The 18,085-nt window shown below is 38.0% G+C and overlaps 1 protein-coding gene and 1 non-coding gene across 3 annotated transcripts in view; one reads left to right on the top strand and one right to left on the bottom strand.

Moving 5' to 3' along the window:
• Positions 1-18,085, top strand: part of LOC115214894 (tetraspanin-18) — a 466,931-nt gene that overhangs the window by 53,071 nt on the left and 395,775 nt on the right. The window lies entirely within an intron of this gene.
• Positions 9,895-10,007, bottom strand: LOC115215293. The gene has a single exon (XR_003881986.1). It is a non-coding gene; the product is annotated as a U6atac minor spliceosomal RNA (small nuclear RNA).

Raw genomic sequence — 18,085 nt, 5'->3', positions numbered from 1 at the left:
GTGTATGTAATTATGTATATATGCATGTATGTAATTATGTATATATGCTTGTATGCATGAATGTATGCATGTATATGTGTATGTATGTTTGTATGTATGTATGCATGTATGTATATATGATCCGTCCTTGCTTTGTACCGTCTATCTGGATGTTTTTTCCCTTTTTTGTATCACCTAAATGTCTGGATGTTTTGCGCTCTTGTCCCAATTTGTATATATAGTAATTTGTGGTATATCATTTTACCTTTGCTCAAATAATACAGTAAATGAATTGATTGCATCGCAATCATTAACATTTATGTATTAACTTTGTTGGGTACTTCACTAGCAGTATATTGGATATATGTTATCCCAAAGAGGGTTGCATTTACAACCTCTATCTCAATTTATATATATATACATATATATGCATGTATGTATATATGTAAAGTATGTATGAATGTATGTATATATGTATGCATGTATGTACGTATGTACGTATGTGCAAGTACATCCATGTTTAGAACGATAGATAAATGGCTGCGCATAACCATAGGCATATGTAACTATCTATGCATGGATAATATGCATATGTACATATATGTAGATTAAAGAATATGATCTTTTGAACTGATGGTTTTGTAATTGGAAATAAATAATATCCAATTTTCAGAATTGAGAACAGCTGTACGATTTCAAGCATAATAACAGCTATTGCAGTTATTTCATGGACATGATCCAATACATACTTCAAAAACAGGTCTCACAATAAATGTTGGATATCATTACAAAGTTTCTATTAAAGTTATGATTAGTTTCTCAAGGAAGTTTATAAAAGAGCAGTTTCATGTACAATAGACATTGTGGTCTTCATTTCTTCTAATTTACTGTCGCACTTTTTCAGTTATCTGTCCAATATAGAACGTCTCAAGTTATCTCAGTGTTTTTACGTGAGTGATATTATTGTGTTTGTGGTAATAATCATATTTGAAGTGTATAAAACCAGTGTCTGAACAAGAAGTTAGTTTATAATATGGCTTGCTTGTCAGTTATAGTCTACAGCATTCACACAAGCATTATAAACAGTATGGCCATGTAAGTAAACAAGCAAAGATACCTAGGGACATCTACTACATGAAAAAGTAAATGTAAATTGAGCACTGACCTATGAGCTGTTGAGAGTAGATCTAAACATGAGTGAAACGCTACTCTGTCTTTCACTCTTTTACTTGTTTCAGTCATTTGACTGCGGCCAGGCTGGAGCACCGCCTTTAGTCGAGCAAATCGACCCCGGGACTTATTCTTTTTGTAAGCCCAGTACTTATTCTATCGCTCTCTTTTTGCCGAACCGCTAAGTGACGGGGACGTAAACACACCAGCATCGGTTGTCAAGCAATGCTAGGGGAAGAAACACAGTCACACAAACACACACACATACATATACATATACATATATACGACAGGCTTCTTTCAGTTTCCGTCTACCAAATCCACTCACAAGGCATTGGTCAGCCCGGGGCTATAGCAGAAGACACTTGCCCAAGATGCCACGCAGTGGGACTGAACCCGGAACCATGTGGTTGGTTAGCAAGCTACTTACCACACAGCCACTTCTGCGCCTATGCTAGTGCAATTCACATGTAAAAGAATTTGTCAAAATTCAAGAGTGTCCCTCATATTCAGTCTACGGAAGTCGGCTCAAGATTTTATAAGCTGACGAAGATATTGTCATTGAATGTGACCAAGGGGGTTTAGTTTTCAGCATAGCCACCCTTGCTGTCCAGACATTTGTTCCATCGATGTTGCAGTCGGTAGGGCCCATAAGTGAAGACATTTTTACCCTGTTAGTGAACAAAGTCATCAACAACAGGCATGACGTCATCTTCACTGCGATACAGGTTGCTGGCCAAGGGAGGGAGAACAGTCGACTATCAGATGGGTCTAAATAACGAAAATAGGGAGCTTGATCAAACACTTAAACACTACCGGTCCAGAGCTTGAGTCACTTTTGCACTGCTCATAAAGATGGAACCTCATTACCTAATGCAGCAACCATGTCAGCATGAATTTGCTTAAGAGCTAAACCATTTATCATCAGATAGTTGATAATTCCATAATGCAAAATGTTGTCCATTTTCAAGAGAGAGCGCTATTAATTATATCTGAAACCATTTTTTGAAGAGTCAGATGTTAGTCTGAAACAATGCACGTCCATAAGAAGAGTTTAAATTAAGACATGGAAGATTTCACAGCTTTAGCATTACCCACTCATAGTTAGTCAACTCTTCTGGCTGGGTTTTCGTATAACAGCAAGAATGAGAGTAAAGAGAAATAATGATGCCTACATGAACTTTTAATACGCCCCACCAGGCACAATCGTGAATGGTATACAGTGCAGGGACTTTTTTTTCTCCTGGTACAAATTCCTCATTATATATGTATTACGCGCGCACACACACCTGTGTGTGCGCGTGCGTGTGCGTGTGGGTATCTGAGTGTTTGTGTGTATATACATATTTATATGCATGTATGTATATATATGCATAGACACACACACACACACACACACATATATATATATATATATATATACATGTGGAGGCGAAATAGCCCAGTGGTTAGGGCAGCGGACTCACGGTCGGAGGATCGCGGTTTCGTTTCCCAGACCGGGTGTTGTGTGTGTTTATTGAGCGAAAACACCTAAAGTCCCACGAGGCTCCGGCAGGGGTGGTGGTGGCGACCCCTGCTGTACTCTTTCGCCACACCTTTCTCTCACTCTTTCTTCTGTTGGCCTGCTCGCTTAGCCAGCGGGGTGGCGTCATTTGAAGGCTAAAACAATGCGAAGCACATTGTGACCAGCGATGTGTAGCAACATCTAATAGCCTGGTCGGTCACGGTGATCACGATGATATATATATACTTATAAAAGGCATATATACATATATATACATACATATGTATATAAACGAATCTGTTATACTTATAAGCTTGCTTTCCACCCACATGGTTCCAATTTCAGTCCCACTGCGTGACACCTTGGGCATGTGTCTTTTACTATAACCTCGGGCCGAACAAGTCTTTGTAGGTGGATTTTGTAGACTAAAAGAAGTCCGTCGAATATATATATATATAATTTATGTGTGCGTGTGTTTGTTCTTACCCACCATCCCTTGACAGCCGAAGTTGATTTTTTTATGTCGCTGTAATTTAGTAATTCGGCAAAAGGAACAGATGAAACAAGTAGCATTTAAGGCAGTGCTCCTGCGTGGCCGCAATCAAATGACAGAAACAAGTAAAAGAATAAAAGATTAAATATATGCATAATATATATATAATGTAGTCGCTAGTTATTGCCGATTAGAATGTTAACGTTGCTTTCAAGTCTATTATTGTTCTTAACAATACTAATGAATTCCCAGACCTGTTGGCCAGAGACGCACAAGGTATGATGAGTCGACTATATTGCTAAGGGCAATAATGGACATTGGACGTGAAACGAATGGTAATATTCTGACTGACGATAACTACCGACAACATAGAAGCTGGAGCTCAAATAATATGTCAGCATATGCTGCTTCTCTGACTTACGAAAAAGTGACCGCCAGATATATGTATGTATGTATGTCTATATGTATAGTGACGTGTATTTGCCATTTGAATATGGCTAACCCCTAAGGGTGGATGCTACTGTAGTTTGTAGCCTCAGGAGGACACTTCCTCCAGCTGGCTATAGACACACTTTCTGTGCCCTATCAGTATTTGCGAAGGGAAGCCATCCTTCCCGTCTTCAACTTATGATACACACGGACTCGAGTTTTTGGTTATTGACCCGGTTCCCTTCACAAATACATATGCTTTTTCCAGTATCGATTGACACTGATATTGAAAAAGTGAAATCAAACAATGATAAATCTCAGAGCGAGTTATAAACAGTAGCAGCAAAACATCGTGACGTATATTTGCCATTTGAATATGGCTATATATATATATATATATATTTCAACAATTGAGGGCAAAATTAATTAATTATTAATCAATTTCACCAAGTGTTCAGTATGCAAAGGGACCATTCAAGGCGAATTCAAATTATTACATTATATAAAAGGGCCTAGTAAAATAAATTACTTTGCCGCATACTGAACTCATTAGAAATAGCAGCTAAAAAACTTTTTTAAAGCTATTTCTAATACTTAAAGAAAATCTCTCTCATATATAGTGTTTGCTTAATTCAACTCACAAAAGAGTGAGTTGAATTAAGCAAACACTATATATGAGAGAGATTTTCTTTAAGTATTAGAAATAGCTTTAAAAAAGTTTTTTAGCTGCTATTTCTAATGAGTTCAGTATGCGGCAAAGTAATTTATTTTACTAAGCCCTTTTATATAATATATATATATATATATATGGATATACAAGTGTGATAATTATGAATAAATCATAAATTTTTTATACCTTTCACGCAACATCGCCCCTAACTTGCAGCCCATGTATCATCTGATCATTTCTTAATTTTAAGACATTTTACGCGAAACACCTGCTTCGTCGGTGCATTGAAGTCACCGAAAATACAAATCTAACCATTCGTGAGTTTTGGAAGGAACATTACAACACTGTTAACTGCCTGAAAATTTTTGATATGGCCTGGAAGGATGTAACAAGGAGAACGCTGAATTCTGCATGGAGGAAGCTGTGTCCTGACTGCGTATCCGAAAGAGACTTTTAAGGGTTTGAGTCTGAGACATTTCTAGTCGAGGAGATAGTGCCTCTTGGCAAGTCCACGGGCTTTCAAATTGAATGATGGAAATATTAACGATCGCGTTGAGGAACACTCGGAGGAGCTGATGACAGATGAATTCCTGCAGCTTCAGGAGCAGTAGCATTCGAATGTGATAGGAGAGAGATTGGGTCCTCGGAGGAGGACAGTGTAGCGGAGAAGGCTATCTCTACGGGTGAGTGAGAGGCAGAGTCTTTCTGAATTTATAGAAAAATATCTTCGTGAAAAATATCTAAAGGCCGTGCAGCTGCTTTGCTTAATGACACTGCTCTGGTGTATTTTCTTATGATTTTGAATGGCAGAGAAAAGAAAACTTTTTTACTCTTTTACTCTTTTACTTGTTTCAGTCATTTGACTGCGGCCATGCTGGAGCACCGCCTTTAATCGAGCAACTCGACCCCAGGACTTATTCTTTGTAAGCCCAGTACTTATTCTATCGGTCTCCTTTGCCGAACCGCTAAGTAACGGTGACATAAACACACCAGCATCGGTTGTCAAGCAATGCTAGGGGGACAAACACAGACACACAAACACATACACATACATACACATATATATATATACGACAGGCTTCTTTCAGTTTCCGTCTACCAAATCCACTCACAAGGCTTTGGTCGGCCCGAGGCTATAGCAGAAGACACTTGCGCAAGGTGCCACGCAGTGGGACTGAACCCGGAACCATACGGTCAGTAAACAAGCTACTTACCACACAGCCACTCCTGTGCCTATCTTTCTAATTAAACCACCTGCAAGTGTCAAAAGTGAAGAGAGTGTGTCGAAAAAACCTAACTTAAGCGATGTGAGAAAGAAACGCCAGAAATTCCTTCAAAATTCTTAATGGAAGGAGATCCTCCTTCCAAACAACAGTCTTCCTCCTCCCCGCTCTGCCGTCTTCCTCGCACACAAATCGTCCTATCTTTAAGGTAATCAAATTAATAAAACCAGTTTACATATTTCTTTTGCATTCTGTTTCTTCTGTTCTTTATAACAGTCGATTTCATTGTTATGCATCTTCTCTGCTTTAAAACCCATGAAAAATGATTTTTCGGTGGTCTTGTGGGGCTGGAACGGATTAATTATATTTAGATTAATTTCAAGGCGAAAAAATTGATGTGTAAAACGAGTCATGGAAGAAATTAAACTCGTACTGCGAGATATTACTGTATATATATATATACTATATATATATATATATATATATATATAATATATATATATATATATATATATATATATATATCTATATATATAATATATATTATATATATACACATGTATATATACATATATATACACAACATATATATATATATATATATATATATACAATTAAGGGCTCCTAAATAAAGATGCCGAGTGCTGGGAACACAAAAAGGGGATGAATTTATCGAGAGTGAAAATCAAAAACGTTTACCGATAACTTAACAACTCGTACCGCGGTTTCTGCTTCTTCTAGCAAAACACAGAATATGTTTGCTAAGGCCAGCTTCATCAGCGAGTCGCCTGAATTTAATCGAGGTCTGCAGCGATGTGGGACTATGTGTTAAACCCGACTACTAGCAGATCTTAACTTTTCAAATCTCTGCGCAGACGCAAAATTTACACGGGCATGCCGGGAAGAATTTTACGAATAAATTCATCATGTAGTATGCGAATATAAACAAGAAGGGTAGTAATATCATTTACTACCAGGTGCCCAGCACAAAAGACGAATTAGTCATAAGACAAAAATATTATTCATATAGAAAAATATTATTCATGTAGTTATACAATTAAGGGCTCCTAAATAAAGATGCCGAGTGCTGGGAACACAAAAAGGGGGATGATTTATCGAGAGTGAAAATCAAAAACGTTTACCGATAACTTTAACAACTCGTACCGCGGTTTCTGCTTCTTTCTAGCAAAACACAGAATATGTTTGCTAAGGCCAGCTTCATCAGCGAGTCGCCTGAATTTAATCGAGGTCTGCAGCGATGTGGGACTATGTGTTAAACCCGACTACTAGCAGATCTTAACTTTTCAAATCTCTGCGCAGACGCAAAATTTACACGGGCATGCCGGGAAGAATTTTACGAATAAATTCATCATGTAGTATGCGAATATAAACAAGAAGGGTAGTAATATCATTTACACCAGGTGCCCAGCACAAAAGACGAATTAGTCATAAGACAAAAATATTATTCATATAGAAATATATTACATGTAGTTATACAATTAAGGGCTCCTAAATAAAGATGCCGAGTGCTGGGAACACAAAAAGGGGATGAATTTATCGAGAGTGAAAATCAAAAACGTTTACCGATAACTTTAACAACTCGTACCGCGGTTTCTGCTTCTTTCTAGCAAAACACAGAATATGTTTGCTAAGGCCAGCTTCATCAGCGAGTCGCCTGAATTTAATCGAGGTCTGCAGCGATGTGGGACTATGTGTTAAACCCGACTACTAGCAGATCTTAACTTTTCAAATCTCTGCGCAGACGCAAAATTTACACGGGCATGCCGGGAAGAATTTTACGAATAAATTCATCATGTAGTATGCGAATATAAACAAGAAGGGTAGTAATATCATTTACTACAGGTGCCCAGCACAAAAGACGAATTAGTCATAAGACAAAAATATTATTCATATAGAAAAAATTATTCATGTAGTTATACATTAAGGGATCCTAAATAGTACAATTAGGCTCCTAAATAAAGAGGCGAGTGCTGGGAACACAAAAAGGGGATGAATTTATCGAGAGTGAAAATCAAAAACGTTTACCGATAACTTTAACAACTCGTACCGCGGTTTCTGCTTCTTTCTATATGAATAATATTTTTGTCTTATGACTAATTCGTCTTTTGTGCTGGGCACCTGGTAGTAAATGATATTACTACCCTTCTTGTTTATATTCGCATACTACATGATGAATTTATTCGTAAAATTCTTCCCGGCATGCCCGTGTAAATTTTGCGTCTGCGCAGAGATTTGAAAAGTTAAGATCTGCTAGTAGTCGGGTTTAACACATAGTCCCACATCGCTGCAGACCTCGATTAAATTCAGGCGACTCGCTGATGAAGCTGGCCTTAGCAAACATATTCTGTGTTTTGCTAGAAAGAAGCAGAAACCGCGGTACGAGTTGTTAAAGTTATCGGTAAACGTTTTTGATTTTCACTCTCGATAAATTCATCCCCTTTTTGTGTTCCCAGCACTCGGCATCTTTATTTAGGAGCCCTTAATTGTATAACTACATGAATAATATTTTTCTATATGAATAATATTTTTGTCTTATGACTAATTCGTCTTTTGTGCTGGGCACCTGGTAGTAAATGATATTACTACCTTCTTGTTTATATCACATACTACATGATGAATTTATTCGTAAAATTCTTCCCGGCATGCCCGTGTAAATTTTGCGTCTGCGCAGAGATTGAAAAGTTAAGATCTGCTAGTAGTCGGGTTTAACACATAGTCCCACATCGCTGCAGACCTCGATTAAATTCAGGCGACTCGCTGATGAAGCTGGCCTTAGCAAACATATTCTGTGTTTTGCTAGAAAGAAGCAGAAACCGCGGTACGAGTTGTTAAAGTTATCGGTAAACGTTTTTGATTTTCACTCTCGATAATTCATCCCCTTTTTGTGTTCCCAGCACTCGGCATCTTTATTTAGGAGCCCTTAATTGTATAACTACATGAATAATATTTTTCTATATGAATAATATTTTTGTCTTATGACTAATTCGTCTTTTGTGCTGGGCACCTGGTAGTAAATGATATTACTACCCTCTTGTTTATATTCGCATACTACATGATGAATTTATTCGTAAAATTCTTCCCGGCATGCCCGTGTAAATTTTGCGTCTGCGCAGAGATTTGAAAATAAGATCTGCTTAGTAGTCGGGTTTAACACATAGTCCCACATCGCTGCAGACCTCGATTAAATTCAGGCGACTCGCTGATGAAGCTGGCCTTAGCAAACATATTCTGTGTTTTGCTAGAAAGAAGCAGAAACCGCGGTACGAGTTGTTAAAGTTATCGGTAAACGTTTTTGATTTTCACTCTCGATAAATTCATCCCCTTTTTGTGTTCCCAGCACTCGGCATCTTTATTTAGGAGCCCTTAATTGTATAACTACATGAATAATATTTTTCTATATGAATAATATTTTTGTCTTATGACTAATTCGTCTTTTGTGCTGGGCACCTGGTAGTAAATGATATTACTACCCTTCTTGTTTATATATATATATATATATACATATATATATACATATATATATATGTATATATATATATATGTATATATATATATGTATATATATGCATATATATATATATATATATATATATATATGTATGTGGTATATATATATATGTATATATATATGTATGTATGTATGTATGTATATGCTTGTATGCGCACACAAAATCTAACTCGATAGATCATTAATATCCGTCTCCACCTATATCAATTCACATCCATGCTCTCAAACACAACAACAGGTAATCATTTTCCCTCACTTAGAATTACACACAATTACACACATCGCACAATCACCTTTCATACAAACACACTCAGCATGTTGTTACGTATCAGACAAAAGACGCACACACAGACACAAACTCCGGGCGTATAGTAAAACTGATACACAAACACACAGACACAAGCACAACATCCTCAGGAGCACAGACGCATGCAGTACCTATCGATACTCACATATGCAGACACACACACATATGCATATATATACATATATATATATTTTTTCACTTGTTTCAGTCATTTGACTGCGGCCATGCTGGAGCACCGCCTTTAGTCGAGTAAATCGACCCCGGGACTTATTCTTTGTAATCCCAGTACTTATTCTATCGCTCTCTTTTGCCGAACCGCTAAGTGACGGGGACGTAAACACACCAGCATCTGTTGTCAAGCAATGCTAGGGGGGCAAACACAGACACACAAACATATACACACACATATATATATTCATATATACGACAGGCTTCTTTCAGTTTCCGTCTACCAAATCCACTCACAAGGCATTGGTCGGCCCGGGGCTATAGCAAAAGACACTTGCCCAAGATGCCACGCAGTGGGACTGAACCCGGAACCATGTGGTTGGTTAGCAAGCTATTTACCACACAGCCACTCCTGCGCCTTTAAAAATAGGTTGCTCTGAAGTAGAGAGCAATGCCCATATGTGTTAGAAAGATCGATTGATCTCTTCCGTCCTTGTCAAGGGGAGTGCTAACCGTCTCTCCTTTTTTGCAATATATATATATATACATATGTATATATGTATGTATTCATGTATGTATGTAAGTATGTATATATATATATGTGTGTGTATGTGTGTGTGTGTGTGTGTGTGTGTGTGTGTGTGTGTGTGTGTGCGTAGGGCGCCGTGAGCGATACATCCTTTGCACGATGTGGAGAATATATCACCAGCATCGCTCAAGCGATCTCAACGTTAGCATCAAAATTCATCCAAGACTAGGACCACAGGCCATACGTCCTCTGCCCGATTCAAGATCACAACACATAAATACACTGGATTTGCATAGTAATACACACAAACACACATGCTGCAGGCTCATAGGCACCTTGCACCACATACACACATACCAAAACACCCACATACACAGGCTCATTCACAAACATGCATACACCAATTCTACACATAGTCATAAATCTACGTACATAGATATATACACCCACACGCCTATGTGTTTGTATCTATATGTAAAATCTTTAATAATAATAATAATGAAATTATTGTATACAGTGCTCAGGTGCACCACAACTTGTCAGAAAGTGATGATTTCGATCAATGAATTGTGGCCATGATGGGGGCACAGCCTAAGTTTTATTTTTCTTTCATTTTATTTTTATATTACCTTTTTTTCTCATATTTATTGAAGTTTTATGACTAGAAATTCGTTTAAAACTGAGTTAGTAGCAGGTGATTTTGCTTAGGCGTAACAGGCTATAGTTGGCTAGTCTCGCACTTTGGTTAAGAGTTAATCCAAAGATTTCTTCAATACTTCAATTGAGATTCTTTTCATGAATAAGATTTTTTTCTAGGTAGGTATTCTTAACAATTGAGGGTTTCTAAATATCAGATTGCTTAGTCCTTGTTCTTATATGCATACATAGATACATACGCGCACACATACACACACACGCACACAAACACATACACACACACTCATCACACACACCCATATGCAACATCTTTATCCTAGACTGTTAAATTAACAAAGCAAACTATATTAATCAAAACTATACTAATACAGATAGACACGATTAGACATGAGGTCTATTTATTCATCTATCTATCTATCTATCTATCTCTCCTTTTATCTTTCTCTCTCTCTCTCTCTCTATATATATATATATATATAAAGAGAGAGAGAGAGAGAGAGAGATACATTCATACATACGCACATACATACATACATACATACATACATACATACATACATACATACATACATACATACATACATGTGATCACCGTGACCGACCAGGCTATCAGATGTTGCTACACATCGCTGGTCACAATGCGCTTTGCATTGTCTTAGCCTTCAAATGACGCCACACCGCTGGCTAAGCGAGCAGGCCAACAGAAGTAAGAGTGAGAGAAAGTTGTGGCGAAAGAGTACAGCAAGGATCCCCACCACCTCCTGCCGGAGCCTAGTGGGGCTATAGGTGTTTTCGCTCAATAAACACTCACAACGCCCGGTCTGGGAATCGAAACCGCGATCCTACAACCGCGAGCGCCATTGCGCTTCCACATATATATATATATATATATATATATATATATATATATATACATACATGCATATAAATATACATATATATATATATATAGAGAGAGAGAGAGAGAGATAGATAGATAGATAGATAGATAGATAGATAGATAGATAGATAGATAGATAGATAGATAGATAGATATATAGATAGATAGATAGATAGATAGATAGATAGATAGATAGATAGATAGATAGATAGATAGATAGATAGATAGATAGATAGATAGATAGATAGATAAATACATATATACAAACAAAAATACCCTGTTGTTGATGTTGAATTTCCAATGAAGGAGCCTTGGATTTAAATTAGAAACCGACACTTTCTCTACTGGAAAGAAATCTTGAAATAAATCATATACATGGAGTGGCTGTGTGGTAGTAGCGTGCTTACGAACTACATGGTCCTGGGGTTCAGTCCCACTACGTGGCACCTTGAGCAAGTGTCTTCTAATATAACCTCGGGACGACCAAAGCCTTGTGAGTGGATTTGCTGGACGGAAATTGAAAGAAGCTCTTCGTATACTTGTGTGTATATATATATATATATATGTGTGTGTGTGTGTGTGTGTGTGTGTGTGCGTGTGTGTGTGTGTATGTGTGTGTGTGTGTATGTTTGTGTGTCTGTGTCCCCCCCGCCAACATCGCTTGACAACCGATGCTTGTGTGTTTACGTACCCGTAACATAGCGGTTCGGCCAAAGAGAGCGATAGAATAAGTACTAGGCTTACAAAGAATAACTCCTGGGTCGATTTACTCGGCTAAAAAAGGCGGTGCTCCACCATGGCTACAGTCAAATGACTGAAACAAGTAAAAGAGTAAAAGAGTAATATATATATATATATATATATATATATATATATATATATATAAATTAGTAATGCAATACTAGAGTATTGCTTTCCAGTAAAGAATAGCCCGTGTTAATGTGGTAACATCTGAAAGGTTGTCGTGGTATATGTTTGGCTGATGAAGATAGATCAAGTTTATGGGTGGCAGACATATCTTGAAAAATCTGAAACCTGCGCAGGTCCCACATTATCCTTTTCCAGGTATTTCATCTTTCAGATGTTCTCCCTGGAGGTAAGACAATTTTTTCTAGTTTGTTGCACACACGCATTTTTGCTAGTACATACGCGGTGAAGCTATACATTAGCGTCGTATTATTACGTTCGCTATTTCCAGTAAATATCGGTACTTCGTTGTGCCATATATTTACTCTTTATATATATATATATATATATATATATATAGACAAATAAAATTATAAGGTTAATATATACATAGCACTAAGGAGAGATTTCAAAGTTTTATAAACCTGGCAGCTGATCTGGGAGCTCGAAATAATGTAATAATCGTGCTGTTCATAATTAGCAGATGGAATTTGCACAAACTCATGGATATGTAACCAGTACTTAGTCGTATATATATATTACGGCAAGGTCGGCTTTTTTCATGAGGAAAAAGATTTACTCCAGGAACTTGAGGGAATCGAACTGATGCAAGTCCTAGCATATGGTCCAGACCTAACGCCCTCGAATTATGACTTGTTGCCCATGGCTCACTTCCTATGATCGCGTCAGTTTATCAACTAAATCAACTAAGAACATGTGGATGCTCTATTGAAGGACTACTTTACCTCGAAAAACAAGAGGTGTTACCAACGTGTGAATAAAATATCTAGCAGAATTTGGCTTCACACGGTACAACACGATGGCCTTTACATTGAATGCTCGGCTACCTCTTGTAAGGTGGCAAATAAAGCAAATAAGTTACCAACACATAGCAAGTCCTTTGATTCAACACAATATGTATATGTGCATGCATGTGTGCGTGGTTGTTAGCGTGTGGGGAGGATGCTGTGTGTGTGTGTGCATTTGTGTGTGCGTGTGTGTGTGGATATGAGAGTATGTTTACGTATGTATATTTCTATCCCATGTGCTATTTTGCTATATCAACAATTATTACGGCTCTCACCCCCTTAGAGATCTATCCACACTTCATAAATATTCTCTGATGGGACGGGAGACGAAATATCTGGTTATCTCAAAATTTGGCCTACGATTAAAGAGAGGAAGTACTCCGTCGGTTACGACGACGAGGATTCCGGTTGATCAGATCAACGGAACAGCCTGCTCGTGAAATTAACGTGTAAGTGGCTGAGCACTCCACAGACACGTGTACCCTTAACGTAGTTCTCGGGGATATTCAGCGTGACACAGAGAGTGACAAGGCCGGCCCCTTGAAATACAGGTACAACAGAAACAGGAAGTAAGAGTGAGAGAAAGTTGTGGTGAAAGAGTACAGCAGGGATCACCACCATCCCCTGCCGGAGCCTCGTGGAGCTTTAGGTGTTTTCGCTCAATAAACACTCACAACGCCCGGTCTAGGAATCGAAACCGCGATCCTACGACCGCGAGTCCGCTGCCCTAACCACTGGGCCATTGCACCTCCGGCCTACGATTATGTCTTACTGTTATGTCATAAATGAGCTGGTCTCCACCAACAACAACCGCTTTGAAACTTGTGTACCGTAAATAATGTTTAACAGTCAGCAAAGTTTTTGCGAAAATACCAAACATACAATATTCCAAATATCTTAAAAGCATCGAGCTGGCAGAATCGTTAGCGCGCTAGACGAAATGCTTAGTGTAACTTCGCCCGTCACTAAGTTCTGAGTTCAAATTCCGCCAAGGTTGACTTTGCCTTTCATCATTTCGGGGTCGATAAAATAAGTACCAGTTGAGATGTAACCGACTCCTCTCCTCCACCATAAAGGCTTAGCGTAACTTCACCCGTCACTAAGTTCTGAGTTCAAATTCCGCCAAGGTCGACTTTGCCTTTCATCATTTCGGGGTCGATAAAATAAGTACCAGTTGAGATGTAACCGACTCCTCTCCTCCACCAAAATTGCTACCACTGTGGCAAAATTTGAAACCATGATTTCAAATGTCTTTGCCGTTGTCAATAACTAAAAGGAAATAAGTAATGTTATTGCTTGACTAAGCAAGAAGGAGAGAGATTCCCGAAATTTTTTCAGTAATTTGTAGTTATCGGCAGGGTATAGCACTCATCATAGCTTTTGGTATTGCAGTCACTAGTCTATATAATGACATGCTCATAAAATACATTCAGAGCAGCTGGTACATGAGATACTTATAGAATGAAATTATAAAGAGGTGATTGCCATATATTTAGTTAATAAAAATAGTTGAGTGAGAATATTTCTAGAGTTGTCATCATTTCAACAAACCACACACACACACACACACACACACACCACACACACACACACACACACACGCATATAAATACATCTACCTAGCTTGATAGCTCTATTCATCGACTATACCTAAGGGAGAATAATGACGTTAACGTGCTTAAATTTTTGACTAGTTTTGTTGGACATAGTGCTATCAACACCCTCGTGTAAATATAATATATATATATATGTGTGTGTGTGTGTGTGTGTGTGTTTCTCTGTGTGCCCGTGAGTGTGTGTTTGTATGTGTGGATGTGTGTGTAATCACATATACATATATGTATATGTATGTATGTGTAAATATATAGATATACATATTCATATATGTGCTTGAGTGTTACCATATAAACAAACGCAGACACACGGTGTACATATATCCTAATTATGCCTATATACCAAGATGACAAATCAGGAATATCCACATGGTCGCTCGATCTGCTAGAAATAACAGCGGACTGTCTTTGAAATTATAACCAAGCAGCATGGGAAAGGGAAGTGGTCAAACCTGAATTTCCTTTGATCATAGATTTGTATGACCAGGATTTCACTCGGACATCCACCGAAATATTGAGTCAGTTATGAGCCTTGTAGCAGTCAGTTCAGTTGCTGGAAGTAGTAACAAAATCTCACTCACATCAAAGAACATCTTAGTGTCTACAAACGGTAGAACATATAATTTGAGCAAAGTTACATTATATACTGGTTTCGAATTTTGGCGCAAGGCCATCAATTTCGTTGAAGATTCTAAGTTCTATACATTGATGTCAGTGGTCAACTGGGACTGAATTTATCCACTCCAAGAGGATGAAAGGCAAAGTCGACCTCGGCAGAGTTTGAATTCAGACTGTAAGGACGAAACGAAATACTATTAAGCACATTATCCGGCGTGCTAACGACTCTACTAGTTCGCCGAATTAGATAGTGTATACATATATATATATATATATATGTTAGAAGAAATGAGATACTCAGAAAATCGGATGGTTTGTATTTACAGATATTTATTTGTATATTACATTTTTTAAATATATTATATAACTTAGATCATGTATTAGCGCTTTCTCCCATTTTAGTGGGGTTTTCAAATCAAACTAAGTTCCTGTGTGATGAGTTCTGACCATTTTATAGTGGTATTGAATTTATATTCGTGTGGCATCGTCCGTTTTTCTGTTCCTGTTTCGTATACATTCGATCCTTCTTCCAAGAAATCTAATGCTCGTAGCTTAGTTTTTCCTGGGGGCTGGCCGGATCGGAGCGATCTCAAGATTAATCAGCCGAAATTGCTAGGATGATCCGGTTCTTGACTGAAGATTGAAGGCTTCGAATGTCCCGTCCGTGTTTTTTGTATCGTCTTCTAATTGTTTTACGTTCTTGTCCCAGTTTGTATTTTTCTACATATATAATATATATATATATATATTATATATATATATATATATTATTATTATTATTATTATTATTATTATTATTATTATTATATTATTATTATATGTAGAAAAAAATACAAACTGGACAAGAACGCAAAACACTTAGAAAACGATATAAAAAACACGGACGGGACATTCGAAGCCCTCAATCTTCAGTCAAGAACCGGATCATCGTAGCAATTTCGGCTGATTGATCTTGAGATCGCTCCGATCCGGCCAGCCCCCAGGAAAAACTAAGCTACGAGCATTAGATTTCTTGGAAGAAGGATCGAATGTATACGAAATAGGGACAGAAAGACGGACGATGCCTCACGAATATAAAATACAGTATTACCTACGCATAAAAAGACGCATGAAGATTGAAGGTACCAGATATATTGTTGATTTCGATACCAAAAGAAATATAAAGGGGAGCAGCGACTGTCAATTGTCCTTCGATGGGGTGAATCCCAATGGACATACGCGGAAAGGAAGAGTAAATGTCAAGGTGTCGTTAACGGATATATATGTATATCTACATCTAGCTATATATATATATCTACATCTATCTATCTATCTATCTATATGCCTCTGTGTGCGTCCGGGTGTGTGTGTACATGCGTGCGTGTGCGCGCATCTTTGTGTATACAAACACTTTGAAATGTTTTAATTGCATTATACACTTTGAGTAGAGCAATATGTTGGCAGCCTCTACATACACAACCACAGCAAACTTAAATAAGCATTATAGTAATCCCTCGCCATATCGCGGTTCACTTATCGCGGTTTATTACTTAATCTTACATCGATTCCTCCGTAGTGTTCTTTTGCATTTATAAAAACATAAATATGTACAAGATATAAAAATAATTAAAAACAAGAGCACTCAAAAAGAGTGCAAACCTCCACCAAGGCAACACTAACACCCTCTCAACAGTTAGAGATGATTTTTAAAATAAGGATATCTGAAATAAACTCGACTGCTTTCACAAACGGGAATACTAAAAATAAACCCAACAGCTCTCAAAAATTAAGTAAAAAAAATGGAAAAATAATCCAGAATCCTTGTCCGGTGCTGGATCGATTCCAAAATCTAATCAGTTCGTCCCAGTCACGAGCCCTAACAACCCTAGAAGATTCATCCGAATCCATCCAGTGGTTCTTGAGATATCTTGTCCAAGGACAAACAAACAAACGCGACTGAAACCAAAAGGTCCGCGTTAGGGAAGGCAGAGGTAAAAACATACAGTACTGTTTCTACCTCGCGAATTTTCACCTATCGTGGGGATGTTTTGGAAAATAACACCCGCGGTAGTCGAGTGGTTACTGTAAACCCTATAACTTCTGGAACCCTCAGACGACACTCTGGTGTACCTACGCTGTGTATGTATATGTTTGAGTCTGGTGTGTGTATGTATGTATGTGCGATGCTGATCCTACATAACAGCATTATACATCATCGAGCAAAGGAATGCACCTGTGCCCTCGACATAAACAATTAAATCATACACAGATTAGCTTTAGGCCCTAAAACCCGCTTTGCCGTCTGGCAACATTGTATTGCACCCCTGTCTTAGAGAGGTGCAGGTGTTATGTTGTGAGTAATATGACAATGGAACATGAAGTCGGCGAGCTGGCAAATCGTTACAATACCGGAGACAATGTTCAACGGCATTTCTTCCAACTTCACGTTCTGAGTTCAAATTCGGCCAAGGTTGACTTTGCGTTTCACCATTTTGCGATCGACAAAATTTGTACCAGTTGAGCACTGATGTCGATGTAATCGACTTAACATCCCCAACCCTACCCCGAACTTGCTTGTCTTCCGACCAAAATTTGAAACCAATATGAAATGGAGCAAGCTGT

The sequence above is a fragment of the Octopus sinensis genome, linkage group LG8 (assembly GCF_006345805.1).
Source record: "Octopus sinensis linkage group LG8, ASM634580v1, whole genome shotgun sequence".
In the NCBI taxonomy this organism is placed as follows: domain Eukaryota; kingdom Metazoa; phylum Mollusca; class Cephalopoda; order Octopoda; family Octopodidae; genus Octopus; species Octopus sinensis.
Note: the sequence above shows the minus strand (reverse complement) of the source record. Positions and strands in the feature narration are given on the sequence as shown.